The 18455-nt window shown below is 51.1% G+C and overlaps 1 protein-coding gene and 1 long non-coding RNA gene across 2 annotated transcripts in view; one reads left to right on the top strand and one right to left on the bottom strand.

Moving 5' to 3' along the window:
* H6PD (hexose-6-phosphate dehydrogenase/glucose 1-dehydrogenase) overlaps window positions 1-18455 on the top strand; it is a 42692-nt gene that overhangs the window by 19626 nt on the left and 4611 nt on the right. The window lies entirely within an intron of this gene.
* LOC123031054 lies at window positions 37-6702 on the bottom strand. The gene is made up of 3 exons (XR_006416214.1): window positions 6572-6702; window positions 5501-5507; window positions 37-48 (listed from the first exon to the last, which is right to left on the bottom strand). It is a non-coding gene; the product is annotated as an uncharacterized LOC123031054 (long non-coding RNA).

Here is an 18455-nt window from a genome sequence, read left to right on the forward strand (position 1 = left end):
AGGTCCTGGCGACCGATTTCGTTGTGGGTCTGCTACTTCCTTTCCTGACTCCGTGATGGGGGGGGACACACGGCTGTTGGGTTCCAAGATGAAGGCTAAAGGGAGAGCTCCAGATGTTCTGAACTTCAGCTCCCAGAATCCCCTGTGGGCATGGCCATGGGCCAGCAATGCTGGGCATTCAGATCCTGACCTTTTGAGAGTTCTGATTTCTGTGTACTAAAACTGGTGATGGGCAACCTGGTCCTGCTTAGGATTTGGGTGCAATTCCCATAATCCTTTGCCAGGATAACCAGTGGTGCAGATGGAAGCTGCAGGCCAAGCCATCTAGAGGGATGCAGGTTGCTCACCTTCTGGTGTAGGTTCAGAAATCTGGGGTAGGGCTGGTGATGTTGGCACATGATTGCTAAACAGAATTAAGAAGTACATCCCTTGTGTGCGAGCTTGGCTCAGTCCTCGCTTGCCGTACAGGAATGGCAAGGGCTTAAGGAGGCTTGAGCTAAAACAGGAACGGCTTTCTGTATGGAATGGGCTTCCAGGGGAGGTGGTGGAGGCCCCATCGGTGCGGGTGTTCAAAGACAGGCTGGACATGCACAGGGTGGGCATGGCGTGAGCGGGGCTGGCTGGAGCCGGGGGTCAGACTAGATGGCCCGGGAGACCCCTTCCCACTCGCTCTGTTTCTGTGTGAGCCCAGCATGGGGGAAATGCATTTAGGATTCCAGGTGGGGAAAAGCAGAGACCTCTGCCAGTGCCTTTTAACTGTCTTTGCGGACGGAGTTGGTGGGAAAGAGCGGTGGGCTGGTGCAGATAGTCCTGGGTTAACTGGCCAGCCTCTCCAGGCGGACCATGGCTGAAGCCTTGGTGATCTTTCACCAGCCCAGGAGTGCCTTCCAGGTGTTCTGCCGACAGCTCTGAAACTCTGCCCATGGGCCCTCCTTGCTGGATTCAGGAGTGCCAGTCCAGCACATCTGGCTGTTTTGTCAGAGGTGTGCAGGAGACAGGCCTGGCGCAGGAAGCGCACAGACTCCCGTGGGCACTGGTGGCTGAAGGTCCCTCTGCTTTGCGTTGTCCCACTCCCTTATTTGCATGCTGCTCTGCGATTTCTTAAAATTTTGACTCCGGTTCAGTTCATCATGGCGTTGATGGGCTTGCAAGTGAGTGCAACCCCTTCTGAAGCAGATGGCTCACATTTCCCCCCAAAGGCGTGCATGTCATGGAACAGGCCTCAGAGTAGAGGAGAACGTGAGCAGGGCCCTCCGGACCACGCCAAGGGTCCATCCCGACCGGCCTTTGCCCCAGGGTGGCCACCCAGCTGCCCAAGGGAACCTCTCCCGGGGTGTGTGAAGGCCACAGCACCTTCCCACCCATGTTCCCCAGCAATTACCCCAATCTGGGGGCAGCATATAACCATGGGGACTAGTAGTCTTCTCCATGATTTTGTCCAAGTTGGTGGCCATCGCTGCATCTTGTGGAAGTGAGTTTCAGAGTTTAACTCTGCGTCGCTTTTGTTATTAACGTTTGCATTGTGTGAAGGCGGCTTGGTTTTGGTCTGCCCCGAATCTTCAATTTTCTGGCCACACCTCTTTGGGGTTTTTATATGATGATGGGGCAGAAGAAATGCCTCCTCCTCCCCTTTTGTCTCTCCATACATGGTTTCATACCCTCTCTTGTGTCTACACACAGGTAGCAGCTTCACATTCACTTTGTGCCAGTTGCTAACATCTGCAAAGAGAATTAACAGGCATAGGGTGGGTAACCCCGATGCCTTCTTAGATGTTGGGATGTCAGCTCCCATCAGCCCTAGCCAGCTTGGCCGGTGGTCAGGCGTGCTGGAACTGGTAAGCCAGAAACATCTGGGAGGTTAGCAGCATAGGGCCGGAAGCTATAACCCTAAATTCCTCATCCTACAACCTTCCTAATATTTTGGATCACAGTTCTTGACTACTTGCCGTGCCATGCTCTCTGGGGTTGATAGGAATTGCAGTCCAGCAACAGTTTTGTGTGGTATGGGTTCCTCACTTCCTCTCTAAAGAATTGCTTTAAATATTTTCTTTAAAAAAGATAATCTTGGGGGCCTTGTCTCTTTCTCACAAGCATCTCAGTCACCTTAAGAGAGGTTGAGCGGACGAGAACACTCTTTTGACACTAATCCAACTGGTGGATTTTTTTGCTGTTGCAAAAGATGGCAACTTTCTTGCTCCCTTCGTGGGCCGTCCGGATAAAGTGCCAGAGAAGAGCATTCTTCTCGTGAGAAAATTACAGTGGAAAGGTTGGGAGGACGCCCTGTCATTGTCACTGAGCGATTAGCTTGGTGCAAGAACTCATTTCCCTTTATTGGGCGAGCCAGGCTGATTCCTGTGTAGTTGGAGGAACACTTCCCAGCCACGGGTCAGCTGGAGCCATGGTGGCATGCCGCTCAGGGAAGCGAGTGTGGATAATGGGGTTCGGTATTCCAAGCAAAACCTTGGAGGGAAGGAGCGTGTGGGGTTGGTTCGAAGAATTCAGTTTGCAAAGCGTGCAAGTCAGGCATCTCGGCACGCTCAGTCGCACCTCACATGGCATCCCCCCGATCTGGCTTCCGTGCTGGAACCGATTCCAACCTTGCTATGTTTCTTTCGTAACACGGAGCCCAGAACTGGGTCCAGAACTCTGGGTGTGCGCACACCGGAGTCTTCGAGAGCAGCGCCAGTCCCTCTCTCGATCTGGGAGCCATGCGTCTGGCTATGCGTTCAAGGGGCGCATTCTCCCTTTTAACCGCTGCATCGCACTGCTGGCTCATGTTTAGCCTGCCGTCAATAAATACCCCAAGTTCCTTTTCACAAGCGCTGCTCTCCAGCCACCTGTCGCCCATCCTGTCCCTGTGGCACTGATTCCTGATTCTCAGGTGCAAGCCTTGTATCGAACACCATCCTGTTGCCTCCCACCTTCTTCCACAGTCTGTCCAGGTCCCTTTAGTTCTGGAGTGCCTGCTCCCCAGGTGTGACCCCTGCCCCCAATTTTATTTATTTATTTTATTTATTAAAACATTTCTATGCCGCCCCTTGCCAAGGCCTCAGGGCGGCTTACAACATCAAATAAAATACAAAATACATTCAAACAATAACAATTAAAATATATACAGTAAAATAAAATAAGCTTGGGATCGTCTGCAGTTTTGGTCAGACTGGCCACCCCTTCTTCCAGGTCATTGATAAAAGGGTTGAGCAGAATTGGCCCCAGAACTGAGCCTGGGGGACTCGGCTCACCGCTGGCTGCCATCCCGATCGGTCCCCACTGATAGGTACGCTCTGCTTGCAGTCTGTCAGCCATGTCCCAATCCATCAGACGGCATCGATCCATCCCGGAGCTCTTCAGTTTCCCAACCGACGTGTCACATCTGTGTCTTTGTCTCTGGCTTGTGGGTGTGTTTGTTTTTCTTGGTCTCAGTCTGGGCCGGTTTGCACCTCATGTGAAGTCAACCTGGAAAGAGGCTGCCATGGGGGCCTTGTTTCCTGGCAAATCGCACGATTTGCTGTCCGTCCGCCTGCAGTCCTCCAGGCATTAATCCCAGAAGCTTTTAGGGTGGACCTCGCCTTGCCCCGGTTCCTTCCCTGCTGTGATTGCAACCCCTTCACCACCACGACTGAGCGGGCTCTGGAACCCAGATATTTTGGGTCCTCGGTCAACACTCACCACCACACGGGCCTCATGCAGTGCGACCCCGTGGCCCCCGTGGCAAAGGTAGGCAGGGGAATGTTGATCTGTATTTTATTGGGGAGTGGATAGAACGGAAGATTTGCTAGGCACCCGCTCATGGTGTGCCTGCCTCTCTTTTGGAGGTTGTATTGTGATCTGTGCAACCTCTCCTTGCTTGTGCCAAGTTTTCTTCTCCTAGACTAAATATTGTGGCTGCCCAGATGTGCCAGACGCTGCTCTGCGCAGATGTGCACGTTTTGCAGGGTGGGTCAACCTTGCTTCTCATCTCGCTCCACAGAGATCCCGAAATGGCGCCAGGGGCTGAGAAGACCTGTGGCTGGAGCGCACCGGACAAAAAGCAGCGCATGGATCTGCCAAAACTCCCATGGGTTGGAAAGCTGGGGGGGGGGCGCTGGGGTCCCCCAGAAGTGTGCTGCTCCAAAGAAAAGATCCGGGGCCCCAGTCTTACCGGGCTGTGCCCAGCACCACCTCTGCATTGTGGCTTGGGCTTTGTTTGATATGGTTGCCAGGGAGGCGTAAAATAAAACGGACGGTATAATGACCTGAAAGGAAACAGCAAGGAAAAGTCACTGTTGAAGTGGTGATGGCAGAATCGTTCTTCCCCTATTTCAAAGCAACCTGCATTTATACAACCTGATCTGCGATCCTGGGCATCTGTCAAAAGGCCGAAAGAGAGATGCTGGTCGATCCTTTGAGGATGCCAGCACTGTGAAGGCCCTGTATTTTGGCCTCACTACCGTATTTCAGGTATGGATAGGATAAGGAGAAGGTTGTGGTTGTGGGGGTGTCTCAGGCAGATGGGCATCTTCCCCAGGGACCTGAGCAGGGACCCAGCACTTCTATTACCCGAGGGCTGAGTTCCATTTTAGAGAAGCTCCTACTCTGACAATAAGTGGGCCTGAAGGCACCAGGGGTGGTCCCCCAAAACCCCCCAGCATGGCTTAGTTTAGGGCAGTGGCTGCTAGCATCTTTGGCAATACCTTTCCATGGGAGTAAGCGTTTGCAGAGATCTTGTACCTTTTTAAAGGAGAGGAAAAACTTCACCAATGTAGGCAATGCCTAGCCGTGTGTGTTGGGTGTTCAAAAAGCAAGCTTCCAGTCCTTAAGGTTGGCCGTTGAGAGCTGCAGGAGGAAAGCTTACCTGCGTGCCAGGTTGGAGTTTTGCATAGGTATGATCCGGGTACCTGCCTAGCACCCCCTCGCCCTGCAACATCCTTCCCGCAACCTGATGCCTGCCACACTTGTGGACTGCAACCCCATCATGCAACCACAGGCCCTGCTGGCTGGGGCTGCTGGGAGTTGTAGTGAGTGCCTGTGGAGGATGCTCGGAAGGGGATAAGCGGCAGAGTCCAACAGTTTCCGACTGTGTTCATGTGCCTCCAGCGTGCTTTTCCCCACAGCACCGAATCACGGGTCGGCTTGCCCCGGGGCTCTTTGGCTGTCCAGAGCTGCCTCCTTGCCCCTCTGGCAGGCGGGTGAAACTCCAGCTCGCCCTGAGCGTGGCAAGCCCCAGTGCAGCCGCGGTCGGCCACTCCGTTCTTGGCAGGGAAGCTCAGGTGCTGGAGAGCGTGCTTGTGTTCTTGGCCCAAGGATGATGTGTTTGCTGTGTGTAAACACAGTGTCTCCTTACAATCTGGCGCTTTCCAGTGTGAACGGGTGCGCTCGGCAGCTGCCTGAGCCCTCTGAACCAAGAGCAGGCAGGTTTCGGCTAGGCTGCAGCGGCCACGGCCTGCAGTCCCCGGAGCAGAGGCAGCTCCCACCTGGCAGGTCGGAGCCCCTGCGTCTTTTCTGGCAGAGAATCCTTCACTTGGCCCCTGTGCTGGTCTCCATCCATGACTGCATCTTGCAGGAAGACCTCTGGGCAAAGCGAGTCGCCGTTTTGCCGCACGGTTGCAGACACCTCTTTGCCTGCCTGTGTGAATCGCGTTTCTTGCTGAGGCAGAATAATACCTGGGCAAAGCAACAGAAGGGGAGTCGGGGCGAGAGCCGCCGTGCCCCTGAATGATGGGCCGCCAGGGCAGGGGGCGTGGCCAGGAGAATGGGCGTGGCCACGGGGAGGGTCCCACAGTTCGGCCTGCTGGCCAGAGGTCGCCCACTTTTGCAGCCGGGTATTTACCTCCAGCGCACACTCACCTTGACAGGTGTCCCGCATTATTTCCCCCACCCTTGCTTGTTGAGGTGGAGCACCCAGTTAATTTTTCTTTGTTAGTTTCCCCCACTCCCACGCTGCCAGACGGGTCCGGACAACAGCCTAACGAGCCCGAGCCGTGCCACTTCCTTATTGTATAACAAAAGGTTTGCAGTTTGGCTGACAGTTTTCGGCTGAAGAACCACAAAACAGACTGTTCTGCACCAGTGTTCTTCCCTTGCCGCTTCCCGTATCCCTGAACTTGACTTTGCATCAGACTGAGAAGTGTTGTAATCTTTTCGGGGTCACTGGGCATGGTAAGCCGCGCAACCGTCCTTTGCTTCTGGCACTCTTCTCTGCAGTTGTTGCTGGTTATTTGGCATTCTTGCAACCCGTGTAGAATTGACCCCACTGAGTTTTGTGGGGCTTCCCGACTAAAGGGCTTTTCAGGGCTCCTGGACAGCAAGGGGCAGGGGCAGAGACTTTGCGGAGAATTGGGGCTCTTGAGGAAAGCTTTGGGGCACCAGCCCCAGTGGGGGCCGGCTTCTCACGCCGCCTCCGGAAGGGGGATGTGTCTTCCATTATAGGGTCTGTCCATGGATGACTGGGATCCCTCGAAGAGCGGACTTCCTTGCTTAGTGACACGCAGAGCACGGCCTTCTCTGTGGTGGCACCCAAGCTGTGGAACGTGCTCCCCAGAGAGGTCCGCCTGGCGCCGATCCTCTATTCCTTTCGGTGCCAGGTAAAGACCTTTTATTTAATCTCCATTTGAACAACTATTTTATTCATCTTGTTGATTTATACAGAATTGCATTTTATTTTTATTACTTCCATTAAGAGAGGATATGTTGGAAAGTTTTATGCTATTTATATATGATTTACTGTGGAATTTTATTCGTGGGAGCCATCCTGAGGCTTTTGCAAAGGAGGGCATACAAATTTCTTAAATAAAAGGGGCCAAACAGGAAAGGAAAGGGATGTTTGGGCCTCTGTGGGGTCCATGCAGGTTGCCACGGAAAGCTAAGGGTGTTCATGCACCACAAAATGTTGTTTAAGGGGGGTGGGCAGAGCAAAGGAGTCACGTGCTCGGGGTGCCCAATGGCATCACACAACCAAGTCCTGCTTATTTTGCATGGAAAAAAGCAACTTCATTGTTCATAATGTTCATCTCCTCTGTGTTCTTCCTGCAAGGAAGCCAAGGTGGCTTATATGCTGTTGCTCTTCCTCTTCATTTTCGCCTCACAACAACCTTGCGGGGTAGGCTCGGGCAAGAGTTATTGGCTGTCCCGAAATCACCCAGTGAGCCAAGATTTGGTCAGTGCTTTGTTTTTGCTTTTTCCAGGTTTTCAGCAAAATGAACTAAAACCATCAAAAGGAAGAAAAGAAAAAAGTAGTTTTTTAATCTAACTTGAACTAAATCGCCTTCATAGGTGCATATGAAATGTGTACCTAGATGAGAGATGGAGAGAGTATGAATGTGTGTCTTATATAAAAATGCAGCTATTAATAGAAGCAATTTTGCCTCAGCGCTGGGAAAGGGAGAAGACCAAATATTCATATATTTATCATTTACAGGTCATGCCTAAAAATTGCTCATTCCAGTGTTAAAGCATTCTTAAGTCCGTGGTGCATTGTATTGCAGGAGATGAGTATTCAGTTAATTTAATTCATCACAATCATCAACCAGCCTACGGAGGAGGATGTTTATTTTTCCAGGGCTCCAATGTCAGACTTTCAGCTGTCCAAAGGGTGCAGAGAATCTGTTTGAACTGACCTTGTGTTAACTTCCAAGGAACAAAAGATTCTGTGGTAAAGCAACCTTTCGGCAGCCAAGCCAATGGCTTTTCTCAGTGGTTGAGTATCGGCTGCCTGAAGAAGGAATACAGATGTCATGGGCACGATCCAACGTTAGCATGTAGAGTAGACCCATTCGAGACTGAAGTCCCATTCATCTTGGTGGCCCTGTTTTTTCTCTGTCCAAACTGTGAATTTGAGAAATGCTGAGAAGGCTGTTGTATTCTTACTCCGGGAATCATTTTTGTAACAGCTTCAAAGGGCAAACGCCTCACCAGATAACGGCAGCGGCTTCTGCCTTCCGAGTCCCAAAATGTGTAAAAACCAACCATGGTTATTTCCTGTTTTGCAATCTCGGCAGCTTGAGAAGGCTTTTGAATAGAACATTATTTTGCAAACAGCACGGAGGTGCCGCACCAAACTTGGGGGATTCTTTGCCACGGAACTTTATGGTGCAAAAATGTGACACAGCCTTCCCCAAGCCCCACCAGCATGGTCTGTCATCAAGGATGCTGGGGGTTGTAGTCCAAACACCCAGAGGGTGCCAGGTTGGGGAGTGCGCTTAGCAAAATCTCTCTTCATGGGACCTTCGAAGTGCTCAGATGTGCCAAAGATACTCGTGCCTTGTAGAAAGAGACTTCCACTCTCTGGGTGCACGTACGGTTCTTCATGCGCCCGTGTTTAAGAACCTAAATGTCCTTCATGAGAAGTGCAGCAGCATGGGAACTGTCAGGGTGCCATGCGTCTTCCGCAAAGGCCTTTGTTTCGGGTTCCTGTTCTGCTTGTTTTTGACTCACACCACCCAAAAAGACCAGTTAACCCACAATCCCATCTGTCTGCGGTGGATTCTGGCTGTATCACCCTCTGGGTGCCCTGCGGCTCCTCCTGTGAGCCTCGCATGGCAGCAAATGCTGCAGAACGCAGGAAAAGTGCCCGCCCCGTCCTCTTCCGGGTCACACTTCAGGCTTGTTTTGGTTGTGGGGGTTAGCGCGGCGGCCCCGGGAGACCGTCTCTCAAGAAAGCAAAAAGCACACAGGCACTTACTGAGGGAGAAGAAAGTACGAAGCGGGGCCGTTCCATAACATTCTGCTCAAAGGCCACCATCTCTCCTCTTCCTTCCCTGTTCCTTTTTCCTCGTTTGCCACTTTTTTTTAAGATTCGAAGCCTGCAGGCAGGAGCGATCCAGTTCTGCTGGTTAACCTGGTTTGTGCAAGGCGGCGATCCATCCATTTACTCTCCAGTGGGTCGTGTTAAGCACAAGGCGGGAGGGAGAGCAGGTTCACTCCTTGGCTTTTCGTCTGCATCCCAGATCGGCTCCTGCCCAGAGTGACATCAGAACCCAAACGGCTGGGTAGTTGAGGGGATAAATAATCCCATTTTATGCAGCTGCTCCTCCGAAGGCCGCAAAAACTCCAGACTTCTGTGTAGAAATACTTTTTCATGTAGGAAATTGCTTTGGCGGGAGCCGCATCTTGACCGGCTTCTGAAATGTCATGCAAAACTGCACTGCGTTGTTCCAGCTGGAATTTTGGCACAAAACCGGAGTCTGAACTTAATGATTGTTTCCCCACCTCTTTTAAACAGATGTCTGCACTTTGCTTTTTTTAAAAAAAGCATTTTCTTTAAAAGACGAAGAGCAAGGCATGACAACAATCACAATGGAGCTCCTAAGAGGTAGAACTATTCCTTCTTTTGTTCGGGAAACCGATGGGTCATTCTGAACTTTAGGCATTGCTCATTGCTAACAGAATCTGTCTTCTCCCTCTGACTTGGCTCCCTTTGTCTGTGGCTGAGTTTAAACAAAGAAGCAGCCTTCCTCGAGGCGGGGCTCTCTGAGTATCTTGGATTACAGTCCCCATCATCCCCTGGGAAAGTATCAAATGGCTGGCGGCTTGAGGCGCTGTCTCTTTTGTAACAGCCTCCCCAGGTGGACCCTTTCCAAGAGAGCTGTTGTTTGGCCCTACGCCCGTGGATTGAAGGAGCCAGGTGAAGCAAGACTCTTGCGAACATACCAAAGCAGTGCCAGGTTCATTCCTGCCATGCGGAACCCACACCCGCTGCACGTGCGTTGTGGCTCCAAGAGAAGGAAGGTACACCGTGCAGGGCCTCCTTCGGGGCGGCACCCCAGTGGAGAGGGTCTCCCTGAGGAGGCCAGGTTGGTGCTGTCCTTGCCTCGCTTGACTTGTTCTTCCACCCACTGGTGATGGCAGAGGGCAGCCCAGCCAGAGCAATCCTGCTTACCTGAAGGAGTGTCTCCTTCCACAGGTGTCTGCCTGCCCCTTAAGATCTGGGGCAGACGCCCTTCTCCGGGAGCCCTCCTTGAAGGAGATTAGGAGGGTGACTACCTGGAGAAGGGCCTTCTCTGCGGTGGCCCCCCAATCCTAGAATTTGCTCCCCAGAGAGGTTTGCCTGGCGCCATTGCTTTATTCTTTTTGGTGCCAGGCCAAACCCTTTTTATTTTCCCCAATATTTTAAGACCTGACAGTTTGAATTGTGGTTTTATTGTTCGCTGAATTTTTTAGGATGCTGCGTTTCACATTTTGTATTGTTAAACCATCCCGAGGCTTCAGAAAAGTCGTGAAAAGTTTTAAATAACTAAACAAAATAATAAATCCTCCACGCTTCTTTTGCTCGCCCTTGTCAGCTCGCTGCATGGTTTGCTTTTAAGATTGTCACATTGGGCACGATCCGCTAACCAAAGGCGTGAGCAACCATCGCTGACATCTCAGGTATAGAAACTGGGTCTCTGGCAGAGCAGCCCAGGTGCAAAATGTGCTCATTTCTGGCGGGGGCAGGCCCTGTTTGTGTGAGACTCACAATATTTCAAGGGCTGTGACACCTGCGTAAAGAGCAGCGAAGGCAGACGGCCGAAAGGATGCTTCTGCGGGCATTTGCATGCCAGTGTTTTCCAGTTCATGTGGTTGAGTAGCTGGCAATGCAAGCCATTTTTTGTGCCCAAGTGTAGAGACCAGAAGTGGGTGGCAGGCTGACTTCTGGGTGCTTTTGACGAACTCCCAGAATCCCCTGCCAGCAGCATAGCCGGTGGCCAGGAATTCTGGGACTTGAAGTCCGATGCATCTGGAGATCTACTGTCTGATCACCTCATGGAGCCAGCTGGACAGGTAGCCTGACATGGGCGTAAGGCAGCACCCATGTTTTGGATGCTGGTTGTACCGTCTCCAAAAGGGAGCCACGTGCCTGCCAGTTACTGGACTGCAACCCGTCGGGTGCGTTCCCATGTTCCAGGCTGAAGGGTATGATTAAGGTACACCTTGATGCCCCAGAACCAGACTTGGCAGCTCATATGTGGAGCTCAAGGGCGGTGTTGGCTCCGTCGCCTGGACTGTGTAGGTGTGGGCGGGAAGAGAATAAATTTGGTTCCTATTGAAATGGCGCAATGGCTGCCCCATAGGGCTGGGTGGAGTTTTTTCACATAGAGGGTGTGGGAAAACGTTTGCTGTAGCAACTTGGGGTTTAACGTGGTGTGAATTTGCCCTGGTTCTAGCGGAGAAAGCAAGACTTGGCAACATCGTCCTATTTTCTCCCCTTTCCTGTTCTGTAAACATACAATTTTTACTGGCCAGGTAGGGTGGGAAAGGCCTGCATAACAATCATGCTGATTAAGATCAAATGAAGACATATTCCACAAATTACTACCATTAGCCATGCTGCTCTGAATTGCAGGTACGTTTATAGTTTCTCTTAGTCTCACACCTGTTGAAAAGCTTTTAGCATTGCGTTATATGTATTTTAATTTTTGTACTAAACCATTTTACTATAAGCAGCATAGGAGTACCAGAGAATAAAGGTAAATGAATAAACTTTGATTTCAGAGGTAGCCGGAAAGGTCTGGGGAAGCATTTGGATCATGTTTGTTCGTTCAGGGTGGAATCTATTACCCCTCATTGTCTGCCAGCTGTGAAGGTTTCTGTGCGTGGAATGAGCTCTGAGGCAGGGCAGCTCGCTCTGCTCTAGCTTGGCGTGGGGTCTTGGCCTTGGAAATTCTAGCTCTGAGATCACACATTCTCCATCTTATCCTCACAGCAACCCTGTGAGGGAGGACAGGCAAAGAGCTGATCACCCCATGAGCTTCCTGGCTGAGTGGGGGACTAGAACCTGGGTCTCCCAAGTCCCAGTCCGGTGCTCTAACCACTAGACTCACTGGTTCTCCTGTTGATGGCCTTTGAGTCTTTTTGCATCTTCCTCTTGGCCGCCGTTGTTGCTTTCTCCCACAGGGTTTGGCTCTCCACATTCAAATGACCTGTCTGTCTGATAACGCCAGTACTGTGAGAGAGAGAGAGAGAAAGAACAAGGTGTACTCAATTCGCAATAATTGGCTGAGCGGAGTGGCACGAAAGGTTTCCGTCCGGGGTGCTTTGCGCATCCTCCTCCGAGGTGTGCAAGCACCTGTAATACCTCTGGGCTTGACTCTTTGGGCTGGAAGTCTTTCTCTGATCGCTAACTTGCTCTTCTGGAATCCAGTTTCCCTTTGTGGGGGTGTGCAAGCCGGTGGAACGGCGACTGATCGCTCTGCATTTAACTCCCGTGCTACTCTGGTAATGAACACGAACGCTGAAGGTGTTGCCCAGGGATGGGAGCTGGTTTTATTGATGTGTGCTTTTGTTGCATTATAATTGGAATCCATCCACCATCCCCGGTTCCCTGGGCAGGCCTGCGAAGAGTCGAAAGCTTGCTGTACTGCATGAAAAGCAAACCGCACAGGAATCGCTAAATAGGGAGGTATAGAAGAACAGCCACAAAATTGGAAAAACTCGATTTCCTGGTGCAGAAACGATAACAGCTTAAATTCCAGGCAAGATTCCATGGGGAGGGAAGCTGGGCAATGCCATTTGGAAAGGTGAGCTTAGAATTGGAAGGGGACCTTTGAGGTTTGCTTAAGAATCTGAGCAAATACATACAGAAGATGCTGTATTGCACTTCAGGCCACTGGTCCTAAACTGGTCTGCCGGATTGCCCAGTTCAGTCCCGAGGGCTTCTTTAGGTAGACTCCCCAGTTCTCCTGAAACAGTCCCTTTTCTGCCAACCGTTGAGTGTTTCTTCCATATTTTAAACTTTCATAAGACTTGGTTCCTGGTAGAAGAGATTCAAGGGGAAATATGCTGCATTTTGGACTCACCCACCATGAGCAGCCGGTCCCCAAGAATGGGCAGAAACCTGCAAACCTGAAGGAGCGCTTACGTTCATATATGCCCTCCCGCCCCTTGAGATTGGCGGCAGAGGCCCTCCTCCGGGAACCCTCCGTGAAGGACATTAGAAGGGTGAGTACCCGGAGGAAGGCTTTCTCTGCGGTGGCGCCCCATCTGTGGAATGCGCTCCCCAGAGAGGTCCGCCTGGCGCTGCCGTTATTCGTTTTTCGGCGCCAGGCCAAGACCTTTTTATTTAAACGTCATTTTAATAGTTAATTTAATTGTTAATATTATTTATTTATTTTATATCCTTGGCCAGGTCAACTCAAATTGTATTGTTTTTATATTGTGATTATTTATTGATTGATGTGAGCCGCCCCGAGGCTTCAGCAAATGGGGCGGCATAGAAGCTTCCTAAATAAATAATGAGTAAATAAATTCTGGCTGGACGAGACGGGACCCCCGTTCCAGGCATTCGGCTCTGCCAGAATCCTTCTCAGCCTGAAGGAGCAGTGCCGGGCCCTGGAATCGGGGTCAGAAATGGACTGCAAACCAGGTCAGGTGGGTGAAAGACAGGGAGAAGATTGGGTGGCCCCGTCTTTCGGCATCCCGGTTGTGGGCAGCCCCACGCCTTGGTGTGAACATCATAACCTTCCCCAGTATCCTCCTGTAGTTTGTGCGCTGTGACGCTCTCCTTTGCAAATCGGCATGATGCCAGTCAAAAAGGGACTGGGCAAGTTTGTAATTAAGAATTTTAATTTTAATATTGTTAATTTTAATCATTTTAAAATTGAAAGGGGTTGTTTGGTTTTTCCAGGATCAGAGGCACGGTGCCTCTGTGCACCAGTTGCTGGCCCTGCATGTCTGCTCTAAATTGAATAAATTATTATAAATTATTGCATTTTTTTCTGCCGTTTCTCCCCCTCAGGGAAAAGGGACCCAAGGCAGCTTGCCAAGTTGCCCTCCTTTCCAACACGTCCTCACAACAACCCTGTGAGGAAGGCAAGGCTGAGAGTCAGTGACTGGCTTAGTCACCCAGAATGCCTGAGTTCTCGCCCAAAACTCTAACCGCTAGGCCGTATGGCTCCCAGAAGTCTTCAAGCTGGACGTGCCAGTACTGGTTTCTACTGTGGCTTAGATGTGGGAGCATCGCTAGGCCTCTACTAATGCTCCAAATTGCCTCCCGAAGGCCCTGGGACTGTGTCACGGAGTGCGTAGATTCATGTGCGTAAGAATCTTGTTTGGTACCTGTAGGAGGTTTTTATTTTCCTGCGCTTAATTGCAGTGCATGTTGTTCCCCTCTGGTTTGAGATGCTCTGAGTCAGGGGACAAGTGAGTTGAAGACTATTTGATTGGAAAATGATTTCCACAAGCAGTGAATTCCCTGCTTTCGCCTCCTGCAAAACTCAATTAAGCTCCATTTCCGAATTTACTTATGTGCGGAAAGAAGGATATGCAGAGTGGACACCTGGGCACTTGGGGCCCTGATTCTTAAGTGCTGGGGATCTTGCTGGTCAGATGCCAGCAAATGAGTCCATTTTCTTGAGGTGAAGATCCTGCACAAGCTTCCTTGGACTCTGTGGAGGCTGGCTGTCGTGCATCTGTAGGAGTCTCTGTTCTCCGGCATTCACCCTTCTTGAGCCAAAACACTGGGTGGGTGATCTTCTTACCCCACACATACATATTCTGTCTCTCTCTCTGGTCATCAAAGGAATGTGCTCTGTGTGTTAACAACAACAACAACAACAACAGGAGAATTGCATGCTTTTTCTCCCAGAGGTTTGGGAAAACACTGATCAATCAACACTGTTATGTAACAACTCCAGGCCAATCCTTCTGATCACCTCCTTTCTTCTTCTTCATTTTTTTTTAAAGAACAGTCTGTTCTGAGTACAGGAAAAACTGCCAGCGTCTTTCCTTCCCTTTCTGGCTGGGTGGACGGCCACCTCTGCCAGTAGTTGTTCTAAAGCAAGGGGCCACCGCGGAGGAAAGACCGCTGTTTCTGCTTGCCGCTTGGCCGGTGGGTTGGGTGGGTTGCGGGCTTGGGGGGGGGGAGTAGCTCTGTTCCCCCCAGAGATGGGGGTGAGGTACCCATCCCGCGCAACCCTCCCTCCCCTTGGCTTGAGGTCGGGGCGTGGCAGATTAATTGCTACTTCAGTTTCCTGTGTTGTTGGAGCATAGAGGAGTTTTTCCACCACTCTTATTATGCTTGCAAGGTTTTGCTTGCGTTTTGCTCGCGCTCTTCCCCCAATTCGGGCTGGGGAACTCGAGCTCGCTGCTGGGTTGCTGTCTGCCCCTTTCAGCTCGCACTGTTCGGCTGTGGAGCTTCAGATTTGGCAAGCCTTCCATGTGGGACTCGATTTCTTAATCTGGTTGCATAAAGCTAATGACTAAGGCGTTTCTTTTATCTCAGCTGCCTTTGAGCATATCCTGGATTCCACACTGTGCATCTGTGTTTTTCTTCCGCAAAACTTGGCCACGTGGTTTTCCTTTGTTATGTAAGGTGGCTTATGTGGGCCTCGTCTCCTTTTGACCCTTACGACAACCTTGTGAGGTAGGTGAGCCCAAGATTCACTGACTAGCCCCAGAGTCACCCCACTGAGCCGCATGGCCAAATGGAAACTGGAAGCCACATCTCCTGAGACTGCGACTCCACCATGGCTCTCACAACAACCCTGTGAGGTAGGTTAGGCTGGAGGTCAGTGACTGAACTGCCCAAGGTCACCCGGTGAGCTTCACATGGTTTAGAACTCATCTTGAGTCCCTGTCCAAGGCTCCAACCACTATACCACACAGCCTGTATGCAAGGCAGAAAGGAAGTATGTCTAACTTTTCTATGTTTGGCACTGCAGCAGCCAAAAAGGGCTGGGGTTGGTGGGATGCAGAAGTTTACTAATTTTACTTATCTTCCCTCATAGTATGTCAACAAGAATTGTGGTATTCTGCACCTGATTCTGATGCCAAGCAGATGGCTAGTCCGCCCTCACCAGGGACTAGAAAGCTGCAAGATCGACCTCTTAGGTACTTGCTTGCACCAGTCACTCAAAGCTCAGGCATCCTGTCCCCAGGACTGCTTGCAAGATGGGGTGAGGTGCTTCCTAGACTTACAAAGTCCTCACCTCTTAATATAAGTGAGAGCCACTGCAAGACAGGGCTGAGCGTGTTGAACTAGGGCAGTGTTACTTCATAGCTCCGTCTTTTACACAAGACGCTATACCGGTGGTGGAGAACCTATGGCGCGTGTGCCGCAGTGGGCGTGCAGAGCCCTCGGTTGGCACGTGAGCCAAGATGCCCCAGCAGCTGAGCATCGGATGACAGCGCACACAGGGGCCATGCGCATGCTCAGAACGGAGCAGCGGCGCCAGGCGATGACATCATGAGCCGTGACTCGTCTGAGCTTTCGCATCGCCGGTCAGTGCGCTGCCAAGGATAAATAGATAGATGGATATTTGCTTGGACTGGCTGCGAGTTGTTTTTTCTCAACGACAACCTCCGTATTCAGGTTTTATTGCAGTGTTGGCACTTGGCGATAAATATTTTATTTATTTATTTAGAGCATTTGTATGCTGTCCCATCGCATAGCCTCGGGATGGCTTACATGAATAAAATAAAAAATAAGTGGGTTTTGCTTTGCAGTTTGGGCTCGGCCTCTGAAAGGTCCGCCGTCCCTGCGCTACACTGACTTGTCAGCTTTTTGTGTGCAGGTTTCTGCCTTCTCATCCTCCCCTGACCCCACAGAGGGCAATTTGGTTGCATCTCCTGCCTGTGGCAGCATGAAATAGGGTAGCACGGATTAAGTTTGATTTGCCCATCTCAGGGACTTGCCCCTTGCTACACAAGCCTGGAGTTGCGCCACATTTCGCAGAAGACCAGCCTGGCTGAAATGTTGAATTTGGAAGCCTCCCTCGAACAGGGACTTTTCTTTCTTTCTTCTTTTTTTTAAGCTCTCTTGGCTACTTGTGTACATAGTTCATTTGTTGTTTGGACAAGTGTTGCTTAATCCACTTGTTAAAATTCCTGTAGTTCTCCAAACACAATCCCTCTAACAAAGAAGTTCCGGGAAATAGGCTAGAAGTCACATTCTCTGTGCTCCCATGTCCCCCCTTAAAAAAAAGAAAAAAGAAAAGCTTCTTGGGCTATCGTAGTCTCTGAGCTCTTAATTCTCTTCCCTCTTGCCTGAAAAGTCCTGCCCCACACAACATGGGGCAGCCCCAGAGGATTCTGGGGCACATTCTAGGGTCTGTGTGCCTGTTTGTACACAGTTGTCGGCTATGCCCATCGCTGAACGGTCTCCTTGCATGAACCGAGTTACCTTGTAAGACCAGCGCATTCCAAAAAGAGTGCTCAAAACCCCACTGAATTCAGGAATGAATTTCCCCCGGAGTCGTTCACACGCTTCCTAGCCAGGGCATGCAGATACAAATGTTTGGGAGCCCTTTTCCCATGGCCAGCTGGGAGAAGCATGTGTTTTTTTCCTCGAGTTCCTTTTCTCACGCTCTGGATCCATCTTAGGGTGCTGGATTTCCTGCGCCAGCTCAGAAAGGTCACCCCAAAGATCTTTGTATTTCCTTAGGAAGGACTGGAAAGCCAGCTTGAAGTTTCTTCCTTTGAACCTGCCTCTTTCCTTCCTGGGAGAATCCAGAGTGGCTTCTGCAGTTGCCCTCCTCTATTTCATCCTCACAACAACCCCCCGAGGTAGGTGAGGCTAAGTCCGTGTCCAGCCCAAAGTCCCGCACGGAACTCCATGGCCCAGCAGGGCTTGAGCCTCCTGGTTCGGTTCTTTAGTGTCTGTGCCCTCCTAGCATCCTTTGGACTCTTCCAGGCTCGGGTTTTAGCAGGAAATGTGGAAGGAGATGCTAGGAACTCGGCTTGGCAACTACCGGATAATGGCAGTGTTACTTTGTGCTTTGGAATGCTGGAATGAAGACACAGTCAATCGCTTATTTTGGAAAACACAAATTCCAGCAAGTTTCTCAAAACAGTATCCACCCTCAGACTCCTTGGGAGGTAGAAAACAGAAGGAAAGAGAAACTTATCTGCAGATTGACCCAAGTCGTGGCTGATTTGAGAGGGTGGAGACGAGGCTTTAAAAAGTCGATCCAGCTGGGTAGCTTCGCATCGAAGGTGTGGAGCCCCAGGCCTGAATTCCATTTCACAGAAGCTCTCGAGGGCCACATTTCAGGGTGGGTGGAGCCACAGGCAGAGGGGCGGGGCTAAGGCAGATCCTTCCCGTCCGGACCTGTTGCCCTGCGGCCCTTTGGGTCTTCCACTCCCATCAACCACAGCCAGCATGCGCCATCTTCAGGCACGATGGGAGTTGTAGTCTCAGACCATCTGGGCAGGGCAGAGCTGCAGCGCAGCGAAATCTGTGTAGTTCTCCTACCTGATTTATCAGTGTGACTTGTTTGAAAGCCGCCTGTTCACTTCATACGCCCTCTTATCTATTTCTTATCTGGGGGCGGTCAAAGGCTGGCTGCGCTTTTTCATGTCTGTCACCAGGCACGCGGTTTGGGGACCGCCGAGCGCCTCTGTGGTTGGTTCGCCTGTTTCCCTGCTGGTCGCTCCGACAATCAGATAACAGAGGGTTTTTTTCACTTTCAGCGGAAGCATCTCAGCCAGGCGTAACCACCCAAACTGACTCGAGGAAGCTGCTGGGACGGTGGCAGGGGGTGGGGAGCGGCACGCTGGGCCCC

The sequence above is a fragment of the Varanus komodoensis genome, unplaced genomic scaffold (genome assembly GCF_004798865.1).
Source record: "Varanus komodoensis strain SLA01 unplaced genomic scaffold, ASM479886v1 scaffold48, whole genome shotgun sequence".
Taxonomy (NCBI): Eukaryota; Metazoa; Chordata; class Lepidosauria; order Squamata; family Varanidae; genus Varanus; species Varanus komodoensis.